The sequence below is a fragment of the Cupressus sempervirens genome, chromosome 2 (assembly GCF_028749045.1).
Source record: "Cupressus sempervirens isolate cs-2001-9-10 chromosome 2, ASM2874904v1, whole genome shotgun sequence".
Lineage (NCBI taxonomy): Eukaryota > Viridiplantae > Streptophyta > Pinopsida > Cupressales > Cupressaceae > Cupressus > Cupressus sempervirens.
In genome coordinates, this window is record NC_143119.1 from 371,880,592 (window position 1) to 371,898,280 (window position 17,689).

Sequence of the window (17,689 nt, forward strand, 5' to 3'; positions counted from 1 at the left end):
CAATTATGGAATATTCTTGCCCCCTCAAGATCGAAATTGAAATGAGATAGAGGAGACACATAAATGAGCTAGATTAGAGATCAAATCGAGATAATAAAAAAGGTCCATGATGACAGATAAGCGATTAAGACCAAATGGTGACCACCAAGTGATGATATTATGCCCTAGTTTGACTAAGTTTGACGAAGAAAGATAAAGCATAAGAATGAAGTCAAAATGAGGAGAAAGGAGAAATAAAATAAAATGGAATCAAATATAAGAGTGGAAGAGAGCATAAATGATGAACACCTTAGCAAGATTGGAAGATTAAGCCTCACAAATAGTCAGACAACTACATAGAGGAGGAAGGATTTTAAAATGCAATTTTGACCATCAAGATGAACCCATGTTTAGATTTCGATCTAGAAAATGGATCTAGGATGTTCAAAAATATGTCAAAATAGGGTCAAAAGGGTTTATAAGGGACCCAAGGGGATAGATAGATGTGATAATAAGAATAAACCCTTTGATTAAAGGAAAAGAGATGAAGTGGAAATGAGATTGAAAGATCAAAAGAAGATGAAGATATGATTGAGAAGAATCAAGTGAATGAACATAGTTTATCCACACATACATGAAAGATAAAGAAAATTCTCTCAACACTCAAATGCAAAGCTAAGCTAGCATGAACCCTAAGATGCAAGCTAGTATGCAAGGGTGTAATTACAAGGGTTATATGAGTGGGTCCTAGTTTTTATCATTGAGCCTTATTAGGGACATCGGAAGATCATACAATCATCATTGGCATAAACTATGAGGATATGAATATGATCTATATTGGATAGGAGTGTGGGAATCTAGCCTATGCATCAAAGACATAAAGGTCAAGATGATGGTGTAGTTAGATTCCCTAGATTTAATGTAGCAAAACTACACTTGTATCAAGGAATAGATGCCAAGATAACCCCTAAGTGTAGTCTTGCCAAAATAGACAAGGATGATACATTGTAGATCCCAAATGTCAAGTGGAACAAGCAAGACACTCAAGACACCTATAATAATAATAAAATATTCATAGGCAAAAAGAAAAAGAAAACATGCCCCATTCCCCAAGTCTTCTAGTCCATGACATCATCAAAAGATTATTAGGGAAGGAACACTCAGCAAATAAATTGTCATAGACAACACACAAATAGAAATAAAGCCAACAAGTCTCAACTAGTTTTAGCATTTAAATGTGTGTGTGTGTAATTCGTATGACTGTCTCTTTGAAGACTTAAGTTTGTCAATCAAAACTATCATGACACCTTAGATTGTAGCTAAAGTATCTCACAAGTGTTGAGGAATACTTGATGTCAAGGCGAAAGTTTTGAAAACATTGTTGAGCAAGCTACCAAAGAAATATCAATGCAATAAGGAGACCCTAATAACATATGTAGTTTGTGCCCCCAATCCTAGATGAGAGTCAGGTCCAAGCTAGGCAAGACAAAGGAATGTGAAGTGAAAGGTTCATGAGCACAAAGTGAGATATTGATAGACATAGGTGCAAGGGTCTCAAGTAGCGCATGTTTCTATGTTTTTACCACTTGGTAGGATTTTTTTTAAAGACTTCTTATGATTTTTTATTTTATTTTTGAGATATTTGGTTTTTTGAGTCATGCATCAAAGCATTTATTGCTAGGTTTTCACTAAGATGGTCATTTTCTCAAGACATTTTCCACTTTTTAGGATTTTTTGTTGGTGTAAATAATTATTCACTATTTACACTTTACTTAAGTTTACTTAGGTCAATGCATTATTTTATTATTTTTTAGGTTTGACACCTAGGAATTTGCGTACTTTTATGAGTTTTCATGTTGACAACATAGGAGTAAGCAACTCTAATTCAGCACATGATGTCTACAACACTAGAGTTTGCATAATTAACTAAGTTGTCATGTATACAACACAGTTATTCACACTCTTAAATAAGCACATGGTGTCTACAACATAATTTTACGTGCTACACCTTTGTAGGCTTATCCTCTCATCATCGCACTTACTCTTGTGCTTAATGGAGGATAATCCACTTCTGGTGGACATGTGCCTTGTTGTAAGACTTATTAGTGTGCTGGCTCCTAGACATTCTAGAAGCATTCCAGAGACCTTTATATACAGGCACCCCTAGTGTGTATGTACATGACAAAACATTGAATAACAATAAATCAATTTTGGATATGGTTATTCTGATCATACCTTGTTGGTCTAATGTTGTGCTTGTGCTTGTGTTCCTTGATCTTGGGTAATTTTTCCCTAAGGAAAATTCTTACATGGTATTACAGCTGAGGGAATTTCTCTTCACATAGTTATTTGAGACCAATCTTGCTTCACCTCTCAAAGGACACCTAGACCCAGATCTAGAGTATCACAGTCATTGGGAGTGTCTAGAGTGAAAGTGAACCTTGTCATTACATCTAAAATGTTGATTTGGTGAAATTTGACTATAAATTTGCCTACCCTAGGCTATAGTCAAATTTGAAGCCAAAAAAAATTGCAAACTGGCGCTCGAAGGCCCGATTTGCAGAATTGGCATGATCATTTCAAATCTTTGAATTTAATTTTCAGATCTACATATTTTATTATTTCAATCTCTACAATTTCTCTGCATTGTTTTTTGGATCTGCATATTTTGTCCAGAAAATTTTTGGCCATCAAGCCACTAGGAGAGATTTTTTGCAGGTGAAGATTGGAGCTTGCTGGTGCTAATCAGATATTGGCATCAAATTTAGAAGGTCAAAAAACTCCCAAATTGACTTTTGTTTCACCAAAACTAGACATCTGAGGTGAAAATTAGGGTTATTTAATTTTTGGAGGTGCGACGATGGTGATTCAGGAAAAATAATTGTAAAGGTGATTTTCAAACAGTGATATCTCTCTCATATACACTATTTTTTTGAGCAATTTTTTTTGTTTTGGGGTAGAATTTTGTGATCTACACATTGGCGTAGAATATTTGAGCTCTATATTCCTAAATTTTTCTACAAATTGCAAATCCCAATTTTTACAACTTCAAATGCTTAGTATGGGCTCATCTAAACACATAAACACATTCAGTTTTTTTGAAAGTGCTTAAATTTTCATCTACTTTCTAGATCTGCAATCAAATTATAGGGTTGTGTGAACAGAAATATCACTTTCAAACTTAGGGCCTTTTCTACATTGTATTGCTTTGATTACTTTTCAAAATTGTTGTACATCTGAGCTACAGTTCTTAGCGACAAATTTGAACCTCAAAAGGCAGTTATAAACAACAAAATTAGAAGTCCACCTTTTAATTTTTGACAAGTGGCCTATTGTACAAGCACTACATATAAAGTGCCCAAATCATACATTTGGTTTGGGGGGGGGGGTGTTGATTGATTTTTTGCATTTTGAGGGGTACATCAATTAGTACATCATGGATGAGGAAGATTTAATTACCTTGACAACACAAAACTATAAGCAGTGGAGTCAATTGGTTCTCACTTATCTTAGTCAACATAATGCATTGCCATATGCAAAAGGACTTTTATACAATGGTGACATTGGTTCCATCATTTGTCGTGCCCTCTTTATACATATGGATATGGAGGTTATAAATTCAGTTGATCACATGAAGTCAACTTATTTATATGATATTTGGATCTATCTTTGGGAGATGTATGGAGATCCACACATTCCTCCATTCCCAAAACATATTTTACCTCCAGTTGTAGCTGAATCCTCTCCAAATGAGATCACACCTCCTGATGCTCCTATTGCTACTATTAATCCAATTCTAGCCACAAATGCTTCTGATTTAGTATATATGTTTGTGGAGTCTCACATTGTAGGTATGTTCATGGAGTCTAACATTGAAGATGTGAGAGACATCACCAATGATATTTGTCTTCTCTTTGTTGAGGTGAATATTTCATCCAATGCCACAGTGATAGGTTCATGTACTTCAGCACAGCATCATATATGATTTTTTTTCAATTTTTCCAATATCATAAAATATGTACAAGTTTTGAGTAGCAAAAGCACTAAGCATAGAACTTCTTGAGGTGAAGAATGTTAATAAGCTTGGGGAGTTGTTCTCCCTTAGGTGTAGAGAGTTGATGTGTGCCAAATCCAAATGTAGCAATGCCTATGTAGGGACCCAACCAATTAGGTTCAAACTTGCCCTTTGTTCTCTATTTTGTTGATTTTTTGGATTTTCTCTAAGGACAAGGTCACCCACTTAAAATTCTCTAGGATGGATCTTCTTATTATAGCTTGTAGACATTATTTTCCTGATAAGCTCTAAAATGATCAAAAACAGCCTTACAACATTCATTAGGGACTTCAAGCTCATGTATCCTCATAGCTCTATAATCTTCATCTATGGTTAGCCCTTTCAAGGAGACTCAGAAAGAAGGAATCTCAACCTCAAGTGGTAAAACAACCTCATAGCCATAAACTAGAGTAAAAGGAGTAGCCCTAGTAGGTGTGTGTGTATACTAGTTCTATATGCCCAAAGTATGAGATTAATTTGCAAATTCCAATATCTCCCAAACTTATGCATAGTTCTATGTAGGATTTTCAACAATTTTTTGTTTGAAGCTTCGGCATAACCATTTCCTTGAGGGTAGTAGATAGAGGACTAGTTTTGTTTAATCTTGAACTTCTTGTAGATTTGTCTAAAGTCCTTATTTTTGAATTATCCTCTATTGTCAGTGACTATGGAGGAGGAAATGTTATAGAGACAAATGATGTGATTCAATATGAATAAAACAACACGCTTTCTTGTAGCAGCGAAAAGCAAGACAACCTCAACCCACTTAGTGAAGTATTTTGTAACAGCGATGATAAATTTATGTCCATTTGAAGAGCTATGACATATTTTGCCCACTTTCAAAAAGGCCAATGTGTAATAAATGGAATCATTTCTCATTTGTTGGCATGGATTATGTTACCATGTAGCTAATACTTTTTGCATGACTTAGCATAATGCATGACATCTTCTTGCATAGTAGGCCAATTGTAACCAACCCTAAGTAGTTTTTTAGCAAGGACAAGGCCATTAGAGTGAGACTGACAAATGACATCGTGGAATTTAGCTAACGCTCATTCAAACTCATCTATCTCTAAGAACGTAAGAAGCATTTCATCTATACCCTTACTATACAAGTCACCAGAGATAAGGATATAATGGGAAGCATTATGAATGAGTTAGCATTTTTTGCTACAAGTAAGGTTATCAAGGACAATTTGGTCATGAAGGTAGGAGTAAATGGTAGCATAATGGGAATATAAATGATGGTGCAAATAACTCAGTTGTCAGGGGAATCATAGGCGGGGTAATGTAGCTCTTCCATTGCGAATTCAAACCAAGATTCATTTTCTTGTAGTTGTAGAATAGATGCCAAAGTAGCCATAACATCTGCAGTCTTGTTTTCAGCCCTAGGAATTTGTTGAAAAGTGACAAAGGTGAAATAATTTCTTTCATATATCAACTTCTTGTATGGAATCAACTTGACATCCTTGGTTTGATAGTCATTGTTAATCTAATTTATGATAAGTTGGGGGTTTCCATAAATGTGTATCTCATTTATCCTCCATTCAATAGCCAAAATTATGCAATCTATGTGTGCTTATGTTATTTGTGCATGGGAACAAGATCTTGTAAGACTTAGGAATGGTATAGCCATGAGGTGTAAAGAATAAAATACCAACACCAAAACCATTTTGAGTATGTGATCCATTAAAGAACATTTTCCAAGTCTTGTGTATGACATACATAATTAATGAATCTAGGAACTCTAACTACATAGGGACATCATCTAGGAGCGAGAAATTAGAAAGCTAGTTTGCAATAGCTTGTCCTTTAATGGCTTTACATTTGATGTAATAAATGTAAAATTTTGATAGAACCATCATCCATTTGGCAATTCTACATGTAAGCATGGATTTACTTAGAAGGTACTTAAGAGGATCAATTTTTGCAACCAAATGTGTAGTATGAGCTAGCTATTAGAAAGTAAAATCCACCAATATAACTAAGCGTTGGGGGGTGAACCAGTTATCCAACTATTATAATAATTATCAACCATATTAATGCTTATACATGTGAATAATATAATCAACAACCATAACATGATACTCATACACAATAACACTAGATATGTTAACTAGGGGAACCCTTTATCAGAGGGAAAACCTTGGTGAGGATATTACCCACAGAATGATGTACTAATATAAATGTTCATTGTTAGAGGATGGACCTTGTTAGGAGTCATTAAATACATTCAGTATATATTAGTCCCTGTTAGAAGACTTTGAATCCCTGTAAGGAGATTCAAACCATGTGAGGAGTTGTGTCAACCCTATAAAGAGTTGTAGAAGGTAGATGGATCCACTATCCAAACACCTTCAAGAGTAAGATCACTAAACTCACTATCCAACTAATCTCCATATTATTCCTTGCAAAATAATAGAATAAATTATACTTGTACTTCCTCTATCCTGTCAACCAAACTTCCTCTTCTGATCTCGATACTAGATCACGAACTTCACATCCAATAATCCCTTGGATAGCTTACTCGAATTTACCAAATACTATCCTCTTGTTCACACTCTTCGCAATTCATCCACATCAAAATCACACTTTACCAAAAGGAAAATAACCTTGCTTTATATCATGTCCTTAAACAATTTCTTGAGTCAGCCTTGAGGCTTTCCCAATTAGTTATAATAGGACCTCATTAAGATAATTAATTATTTTATAATTACACGTCATTGTCGGCTCACAGTCTTTACAACATCTCACATGTGTGACCTCAGACCTTGTGCACTGACTGACATCATCATCAGACTATATATTATCACTATCTAATCATATATATCATGACTCTATCTTTGTTAGGATATACAAACCAAACATCAAAAACTGCTTCTCAGGTACTTCGTTTGTAAATTGGTTTCTATAAATCAATCATATCTTATGCATATCTTTGACTTTATTGATTTGCACTTAACCACATCATCAAGACATAGTGTAGAACATGTCCTTAACCATGCTTAACTTGATCATTAATTATCTATCCATATGACTTCATTCTTTGTTTGTTACTCTGTCAATCTTTATAAAAATACTGTTGTGTTGACATCGCTGACAAACACAGTCATGAATGCAACATGTCAGTCATGGTAACACTCTCCCACATGCTCTGGAAATTCTAGGATACTCCCCCAAAGGAATACCATCAGCATTGATGCCAACAATCTCACCCTTTGGCATTAATGACAACATAGATGAAAAACATCTAAGTTCTAAGAACACAAAATCAAACTCTATCGTTGTTGTTGTTGTTCTCATTTTTTCAAATCCTCTTCATAAATGAAATCTAAAACTAACTGGAACACAACTCTATCTACATCTCTTCTTTAGGATCGACATCAATTGCTCACATTTTGATTCTCAGGAACAACTCTCTAGTCTTACATGAATGTAAATCAATTGTTCACAATTTCACCCCCATTGTCATCAACAACTCAATCTCTCTCTTATTCATCATTCTCTCTCCCATTTGTGGTGCTTCTCTTTCCTCATTCACAAGAGATGTTATTCATGCAATCTATCTCCCATTGACATCAATGACAAAGGCTTCATTATGTCAATTATCTATTTTAAGTCTACAATCAGCTTGAGTGTCCAAAGACACCGCTTGATGACTCTACTCATTTTAGATACTTGTTGGATGCATTTGATTAATTGTGTATTACCTTTGATGTTACACAAATGTCATATCATTATCAGTTAGTATATGTTGAGCTCACTCGGGCAATAAAGATAGTTTTTTGTGTCTACTGAGCGCTCTTGTGATTGCCTAGTTTAGAAGGCAGTGTCTACCAAGTTCACTCAGGCATCGAAGGAAAGATTGTAGATGATGAGTGTTAACTGAGCTCACTCGATTAATGAAGGAAAGTTGGATGAACTAGTGATAACCAAGCTCACTCGGTTACCAAAGGATTTTTACAAGTTTGCGGTGTTAACTGAGCTTCTATTGGTTAATACAGGAAATTGCTTATGAGTTAGTTTCTACTAAGTTGGGTTGGCTAATGAAGGATTTTCTTAATTTGGCATGTTAAGCTTAATTAATCTATCTATTGGTTCAAGCTGACTAAGGTAATGAATATTAATTATTCTAAGTTATATTTGAGCTGACTTGACAATATGAGAGATATAAGGTCAAGTAGTGGATTCAAAAGTGTGAAAGTATGAAGATGTTACAAATGAATCGAAGATGAAGAAAGGAAGCGAATTTGAAGGATAAGCTGAATATCCTTGTGGAGTAGAAAAGATATATTTGATCAGGAAGGATCAAGTACAAGCCAAAACAAAGATTTGTAATTAGCAATTCAGTTGCATTCAATAAGGTCATGTCATTGTTACTCTCTAACCATTGTTGCAGTGATCTAAATCTCCTAACAGAGTTGGCTTAACATCTATATGTAAATCCTCTAACAAGGTGGCAATTCTATTAAATTGTCCCAAGACCTCTAACAAGGCCACTCCTAATAGGGTGATTAAATCCTTTAATAGGGTCACACCTAACAGTGTGTTTTGTAACCTTTAACAGGGTTGGCTCTTAATAGGGCTCACTTCAAAAGAGTGAAAATAGTAACTAGTTGCAATTGGTGGTTTTTTCCAAATTATGTTTCCACATTAAATCCTGGTTTCAAATGTGTTCATGCTATTTTCTTTTATGTGTTTGTAACCTTTAACTGGGTTGGCTCCTAATAGGGCTCACTTCAGAAGAGTGAAAATAGTAACTAGTTGCAATTGGTGGTTTTTCCAAAATTAGGTTTCCACATTAAATCTCTGTGTCAAATGTGTTCATGTTATTTTCTTTTATGTTTTTGCAACTAAGTTAAATTAATGGTAATCATAGATAACATCTAAAGTTTACATGTTAAGCATTTATCAAGCACATTAATTTTTTATCGAGTTACAACATTTTATGTATGTTTACCAAGTATCAGCAGTAATCATTTTTTCAGTTTGTGTTTTGTACTGACATCTAAGGGATCTGTGATTTATTTTAGTAGTAACTAATTCACCCCTCCCCTCTTAGTTACTCCTCTTATATTTCCAACAATACCCCCCATACAAGAAGCATCGAATTTCAGTCAAGTCAAACAATAGTGCTCTGTACCACAGGACTGATGTACTCTCTGCATCATCTATTTAGAAGTAGGCAAGGGCATAACCCCAAGCATTCCTCACAAGTACTAAAATGTATCTTTAGGAAAGGGCTTCATAAAGATATCTACAATCTAGTTTTTAGTACTTACATACTCCAATCTGATTTCTTTTTCTACAACTTTGTCTCTCAAAAAAGTATGCTTAACAAATATATGCTTAGTCTTAGAATGCAACATGTGATTCGTAGACATACTCACTATACTTGTGTTATCACAATGTATGATAATAGGTTCTAAAAATTCTATTTCAATGTCCTTCAACATCTCCTTCATCCACATAATATGATTACAATTACTTGTTGCTACTACATATTTTTCTTCAATTGCACTTTATGAAATATAATCATGTTTATTGCTCTTCCAAGAAACCAATCTTCCTCCAAGGAAAAATGCTCCACCACTGGTTATTTTTCTGTCATCCATACTGCCTACCCAATCCGCATCAGTATAAGCACCTAGAGTGAAATCCAATGATCTATCATACCATAATCCAAAATTAGGTGTACCATTCATATATCTGAATATCCTCTTTACTGTTGCATAGTGATATTTCTTAGGATCAGCTTGAAATATTGCTACTATCCCAACTATATTTTCTATATATGGTCTGGTGTGAGTCAAATATTGCAAACCTCTAATCATTGATCTATACTTCTTCTACTGAATTGTAGGTGTCTTGTCTCTGCTAGTTAACTTGTGACCAATTACCATCAGTGTGCTAACATGCTAACAACTTTCCAAGCCAAATCTTTTCAATAAGTCTTTCAAGTGCTTAGCTTGTGATATAAAAATACCATCTTTGTTTTGCACAATTTTTAATCCCAAGAAAAAATTAATCTCACCAAGCATACTCATCTCAAACTCATTCTTCATTTCATCGACAAACTTATCACTTGCTTCGTCATTACCTCCAAAGATTATGTCATCAACAAATATTACAATAATCAACAAACCATTCTCAATTTCCTTCAAAAATAAGTTACTATCTACTGTACCTTTAGCAAATCCAAGTTTTTCCAAATACTTATCCAATCTTACATACCAAGTTCTAGGTGCTTGCTTTAGATCATACAATGCTTTCTTCAATCTGCATACCATGTCTTTTTCTTCTGTTAAAGGAAATCCTTGAGGCTGCTCAATGTAGACTTCTTCTTCAAGTTCTCCATTCAGAAATGTTGACTTTACATCCATCTGATACACTTTAAGCTTCTTACTTGTTGGATAAGCCAAGAATATTCTCAGCGCTTCCATTATGTCTACAAGGGCATATGTTTCTTCATAATCTATACCTTCTTGCTATGAATATCCTTTTCATACCAATCTACCTTTGATCCTAACAACTTCACCTATCCATTCATCTTGTTCCTAAATACCCATTTAGTTCCTCTAACATTCTCGTCTTTAGGTCTAGGAAATAATTCCCAAGTTTCGTTCTTCATAATCTAATATATTTCTTCCTTTATTGCTTGAATCCAATGATTATAAGGTTACATGTCTCATTTGCACTCTTAGGTTCAACTTGAGAAATCAAGCATAATTCCTTGTGTATTATGTTTCTTTTTATCACTCCTTTGTCTTTACTTCCAATAATTTATTGAACAGGGTGATTCTTTGCCAAATTCTTATTTGGTGTAGGAGTTTTTATTTCAACTCTATTTTCTTCTCTTGGTTTTGATCTATGCTTTTCTCTTTGTTCAATAATTTGAACATCATTCTGCAAATCATTGTTAGTCTCAAAAAAAACTTCAATATTCTCTCTAATAGATCTAGGATTATCTTCTTCTTTATCAAAATTATAATCCAACATTCTTTCTTTAACTCCAAACTTTTCGTCTATCTCCAGATTTTCACTTTCAACAATTGTCTTAGTTCTATGTTTAAAAAAAATGTAAGCTTTTCTTTTCAATGAATAACCAAGGAACATGCCTTCATCACTTCTTGGATCAAACTTACCAATATCAGCATCTCTCCTATGTAACACTTACTTCCAAATATTGGGAAATACTTTACTGATGGTGCATGTCCAAACCATAGTTCATAAGGAGTCTTGTGTGTACCTTTTCTAATCTGCACTTTGTTCATGGTGTATAATGTTGTATTAACTGCTTCCCTCCAACATGTCTTGGATACATCGTTGCTCTCACTACCTTTGATACTGATATGTTCCTTCTTTTTGCAATCCCATTTTGCTAAGGAGTCTTGGGTGCTAACAATTGTCTCTTAATTCCTTTTTCTACAGAAAACATGTTAAACTCTCTAGAAGTAAATTCTCCACCTTTATTAGATCAAAAACATTTATTCTTTACACCAAATTCATTCTCACCTCTATTCTTAAATATCTTAATATTTTGAAATGCTTCATACTTTTCTTTAAGATATGCTACCCACATCATTCTAGTGAAATCACCAACCAAAATCATAAAATACCTTTCTCCATAGAATCCTCTTGTTCTGGTAGAACCACTAAATTCTGTATGAACAATGTCTAATTTTTTTGTAGTAGTGAACTTCTTGCTGGGAAATGAAACTTTCTTCATCTTAGCCATGACACATTCTTTGCAAATTACATTAGTAGGCTTCATGATCTTAGGTAAATCTCTTACTGCAAATGTACTGCTAGCCTTCACAATATTATCAAAGTTTATATGACAAAACCTTCTATGCTATATCCAATTATTATCCACTTTTGTAACCAAACAAGTCATCTTAGTAGGGTTCAATTGAAACACATTACCTCTAGATTTTGTACCTGACCCAATCAATTTACCATCCTTATCTTTGATAATTCAAGTCTTCTTTGTCAACTGCATTTGATAACCTTTATCAACCAATTGTCCAACACTCAACAAATTATGATTTAACCCATCAACAAAAAAAGCATCATCAATGTTAGTCTTTCCATCAAGAGTAATAGATCCTATCCCTGTGATGTGATAAGTTGCATTGTTTCCAACTCTAACAATTCCTCCATCATGGTTTATGAACTTAACAAACTTGTTCATATCACCAGTCATGTGATGTGAACATCCAATGTTTATAATCCAATTAGATTTCTTTTTAACTTGCAAAACTAGGGCTTTCTCTTCTCTAAATTTTGTTTCAAAATTTTCTTCTTTATAGCCACAAAACCTAATTCATCATCACTTTCACTCTGAACTATTTCCTCGGATTCATCATATTCATTTTGCATATAAAAAATCTCTAGGTCTTCTACACTTGAAATTGCTATTATACTTTTTCTCTCTTTTAGGACACATAGAAGCATAATGACCAAATTCATTACAAGTCCAAAATTAAAAAAATTTCTTACCATTTGGTACTCTTCGCACAAGCAGTGCTATTCCTTATTTAATCTTCTCGTCTTCTTCATATCTGGATCTTCTACTACTAGCATAGTCTCCATTGGTGCTTGCATTTCTTGTGAAACGAGGATGAACACTCAATTCACTAAAGGTTGTCTCTACTCTGGTTAATTCTCTAGATTGCCTCAAACTTGATTTTGTTGCTTCCAATCTTCCAAGTAAAGTTTCCCTGGTGAACTTCTCTGTGTGGGGTATTAGAAGTTCAATTAGATCTATGCTACTTGTTTGAACGGTGGTGTTAAGGTTCTCACCATACAATCTCATCTTCATCTTTAGATCCTTTACAAGACTTAATTCTTGCAACAATTTCAGATATTCTACCAATATAGCTCTCACAAATTCATTTTCCATCATTTTAGCATCTTGAAACAAACATAGCCAAGTTCGTAGTCTTACTCTTTTAGCATTCTTGTCTCCTTAAAAAGTAGATTCTAAAGCTTTCAAATTTTTTTGAGATGTCTCTAGTGATTTTACTTGACTGTATTCATTTTCAGGAAGAGTTGACAATAATGCTTCTTTGGCTTGCATGTTGCACATAAAGAAATCTCTTTCAGCTTCACTGCATTCCTTAAACTTTCTTCCCTACACAATTGCTTTGTTACTCTTTGTCAAAAGCCAATATCCTAGACCCACACACATCAAATGAGTCATCTTTTCCTTCTAGATGTCATAGTTAGCTCTATCAAATTTAGGACTTTCTTTTTTGAAGAGACTTTCCATTGATCTCCCAAAGTTGTTAAGCATTCTCTTCAAGGACTTGAAGCTATGATATCAATTTTAGAAAGTAAAGTCAACCAATCTAACTAGGGGGGGTGAATCAATTATCCAACTATTATATTAGTTATCAACCTAATTAATCCTTATGCATGTGAACAATATAATCAATAGCCATAACAAGATACTCATACACAATAGTACTAGATATGTTAACTAGGGAAACCCTTGATCAGAGGGAAAACCCTGGTGGGAGTGGTACCCACAAAATGATTTACTAATATAAATGTCCTTGCTAGAGGATGAACCCTATTAGGAGTCAATCAATACATTCAGTACATATTAGTCCCTATCAGGAGACTTTGAATCCCTGTTAGGAGATTCCAACCCTATTAGGAGTTGTAGAAGGCAGATGGACCCACTATCCAAACAACTTCAAGGGTAATATCACTAAATTCAGTATCTAACTGATCTCTATATTATTTCTTGCAGAATAGTAGAATAAATTGTACTTGTACTTCCTCTGTCCTATCAACTAGACTTCCTCTTTTGATCTCGATACCAGATCACCAACTTCGCATCCAATAATCCCTTAAATCACTTACTTGCATTTACCAAATACTATGCTCTTGTTCGCACTCTTTGCACTTCATCCACATCAAAATCACACTCTACCAAAAGGAAAACAACCTTCCTTTATATCATGTCATTAAAACAATTTCTTGAGTCAGCCTTGAGGCTTTTCCAATTAATTATAATAGGACCTCTTTTAAGATAATTAATTATTTTGCAATTACACGTCACTATCAACTCACAATATTTACAACTTATCACACATACAACCTCAGACCTTGTGCACTCACTGACATCATCATCAGACTATCTACTATCATTGTCTAACCATGCATATCATGATTCTGTCTCTCTTAGGAGATACAAATGAAACATCATAAATTACTTCTTAGGTACTCTATTTGTAAATTTCTTTCTACAAATCAATTATATCTTTTGCATATATTTTACATTTTTTATGTTCACTTAACTACGTCATTAGGACATGGTGTAGAACACATTCTTAATCGTGCTTGAATTGATCATCAATTATTTGTTTGTACAACCTCATTCTTCATCTGCTACTCTGCTAGTCTTCACAAAAACACTACTATGTTGACATCAATCAAAAACACAATCATGAATGCAACATGAGAATGATGCTAACACTCACCCACATGCTCTCACAATGTTAGGATACTCTCCCAAAGGAATACCATTAGCATTCATGTTAACACTAGCATGTAATGTCGTAGCTTTTGAAAGGTAAATATGATAACAAGATAATATTTCTCAATGTTATTGTAATTGATCTCATAAGTAACTAATGTTCTACTCATATAGTATATAGCCCATTCCTTTATGTTCTCATCATCTTGTGCTACTAATTCTCCTAAAAAAGTATTTGTAGCTAAAATGTATAAAATTAAGGGCTTTTTAGGAATAAGAGGCATCAGAATAGGTGGTTTAGCCAAATATTCCTTAATTTGAGAAAGGTTCTTCTCACATTCATCATTCCTAACACATGTAGATCCCTTATGTAGTTTATTATTAAATGGTTGAGACCTATCAACCATGTGAGAAATAAACCTCCGTATAGATTGTATTCATCCTTGAAAACTTTTTAATTGAATAATGTTTCTAGGGGGTGGCATTTCCATTATGGCTTTTACTTTCTCTAGATAAACTTTGATGCCCTTAGAGGATATCATGTAGCCTAAAAAAATTCCAAAGGTGATACTAAAAGCACATTTTTTAAGGATTAAGCCTAAGCTAAAATTGTTCCATTTGGTCCAATATCAAACTCAAGTAGTCCAGATGCGTATTTCTTTGTTTAGACTTAGCTAAGGTGTCATCAACACAATCTTCCATGTTATTGTGCATCATATCATGAAAGATGGTTGTCATAGCTCTTTGATAGGTAGCACCCATATTCTTAAGACCAAAGGGCATGACATTCCAACAAAAGAGACCCCAAGCATAATTCAAAGTTGTCTTTTCTTGATCTTCAGGAGCTATTTTTATCTGATTGTATCCCAAGAATTCATCCATCAAGGAGTACATTTCATATCCTGCGGTCATGTCCACTATCATGTCAATGTTTGGAACTGGAAAGTCATCCTTAGGAAAGGCTTTGTTTAAATCTTGAAAATATAGGCAAACTTGAATGGACTTGTCATGCTTTGAAATTGGTACAATGTTGGATATACATTCAACATAATCTATGGCTCTAATAAATTTTGCACTTAGGAGCTTTTGAAGTTTAGCTTTCACTAATTAGGCAACATGTGGATACATTTTCCTTAGTTTTTGCTTGATATATTTGACACTAGAAGCAATATAAAGATGATGCATGATTAAATCAATGTCAAGGTTGAGCATGTGTACATATATCCAAGAAAAGTTGATTTTCTTTTCTTAGAATAATTGGGTGAGCTACTCTTTTTCTTCAGCTGATAGCGACTGAGCTAAATGTATTATATTAAGAGACTATTTTGTACCAAGGTTAATCGGTTGCATAGGCTCAATTAAAATTAATGATCTATCTTGGAAATATCTTAGTAGACTACCAAGTACCTCATCTTTTGGTGCCTCCAAGAGTTTTTCACCCTTAGATACGTCTTTGTTTTTACTATTTTTTGCTCTAACATTGCCACAAAGTGGTTTTCACCATTAGAGCTCCTTTATTTCTTCTTTCTTTTTAGTGTATGACTAAGGTACTTGATATCTGACTTGGTCATGTTGACATTTGGTTGGTTGGTGGAAGAGACTATGGGCTCAATAACATTTAAATAGTAGGCGATCTCATAGTCATTTTGAAAAGATGGTAGCTTAGGCCTTTGAATGATTCCAGGTTATTGACATGAAAGGAATCATCTCTAGTGATAAGAGAGTTAGTACCTATAGGGAAATCTTCAAAGATACTCAAATTCAAATGAGACCTAAGAGAATCAACATGGTCCACTAGAGAAAGTTGAGGGTTCAACTCATCAAACCCTACAAAAGACCCATTAAATACATTGGTTCAATTAGTATAAGCATGTACAACATCCACTCCTACTTCTTGAGATGCATCAGAAAGGGAATCCCCACACTCATTGGAATTCGTGCTTTGATCACAATCTACAAGGCAAGCAATGTCTCTTCTAATTCTTTCCCTGTTAGGATCCTCTATGTTAGACTTATCAAATTCAAGCTATCTAGAAGTGGAAGCCTCAACCCTATGCCAATTATATAGCTCACTTCTCCCCAAAGAATAGAGTTAGGAGGAATGAAATCATCTACTGGAACAATAGTGGCTATAGGCTGAATCTCATCATTTGAATCACTAGTTGTAGGAGGTTCTTCATCATAAATAGGAAGATTGTCATCAACCCCATAGCCGAAGCCAGTTGTGTCCTTACTTTTGCGACCTTTAGTATGACTCATAGGTTCTGATGTAGGAGCATCCAGTGGTGTAAGGGCAATCCTGTTTCACCCAAAAATATGCTTAGTGTTAGTTTATGTTTAATGTATTTTCATTTTTGGATACCCATTTGGGTCAAATAGAGAATCCAACTTTCATAGTTCCACTATTGGTTTTCTGGGTTAAAGGTTTTGAGCACCTTGCGATATGTGCCAATGTAGAAAATAGGTTATTTTGTAATCAATTCATAATTATAATGAGTTAGAGGGTGTAACTTGGAGGGACAATTATACTTGTAATTTAAAGCATTCCAGAAAAAGAATTAGGTCAAAAGGCTTTACAGTTTGAAAGTTATTGCAATTTTAAGTTGTCTGGAGATTGCCTAAGAGTGCTTCAAAGTTAGATTTGAGGCACTAAATGGCCTCGTACAGGCCTAAAAAATGAAGGACAAGTTAAACTTGTTTAAAAGGGCTATAGAGCACTTAGAGAGCTTTCCATAAATGTAAGCAGTTTTTCAATCAGAATCCCGTATCAAAAGTTATGCCTCCCAAAAGTTGGACTACCATTTCCGGATTCTTATAATTTTACACTAACTTTTGACATGTTTTCTAGAACCTTTTTTTTTGGTGGTGGATGCCAAATGGCATGTTCTAAAATGTATTCCTAACCCTAAAACTAATTTGGGTTACTTAAGGACATTTATGGCATTGTAAATGCAGTTTTTTGGTGGAGTTTGGGAGAAGGTACTATGAGAAAGGTTTTTCTCCAGAATCTGATAACATTGTAAGCCATAGGGTATGTCATTGGGTTTGTTTTCATTGTACTAAATGTAATAGCATATCACTTTTCATAATAATATTCTCCTTTTCCTATTGTGTTCATTTTGGTCTTGGATTGTGCCCTCATCAGGTTCAATAAGAATGTGTTAATT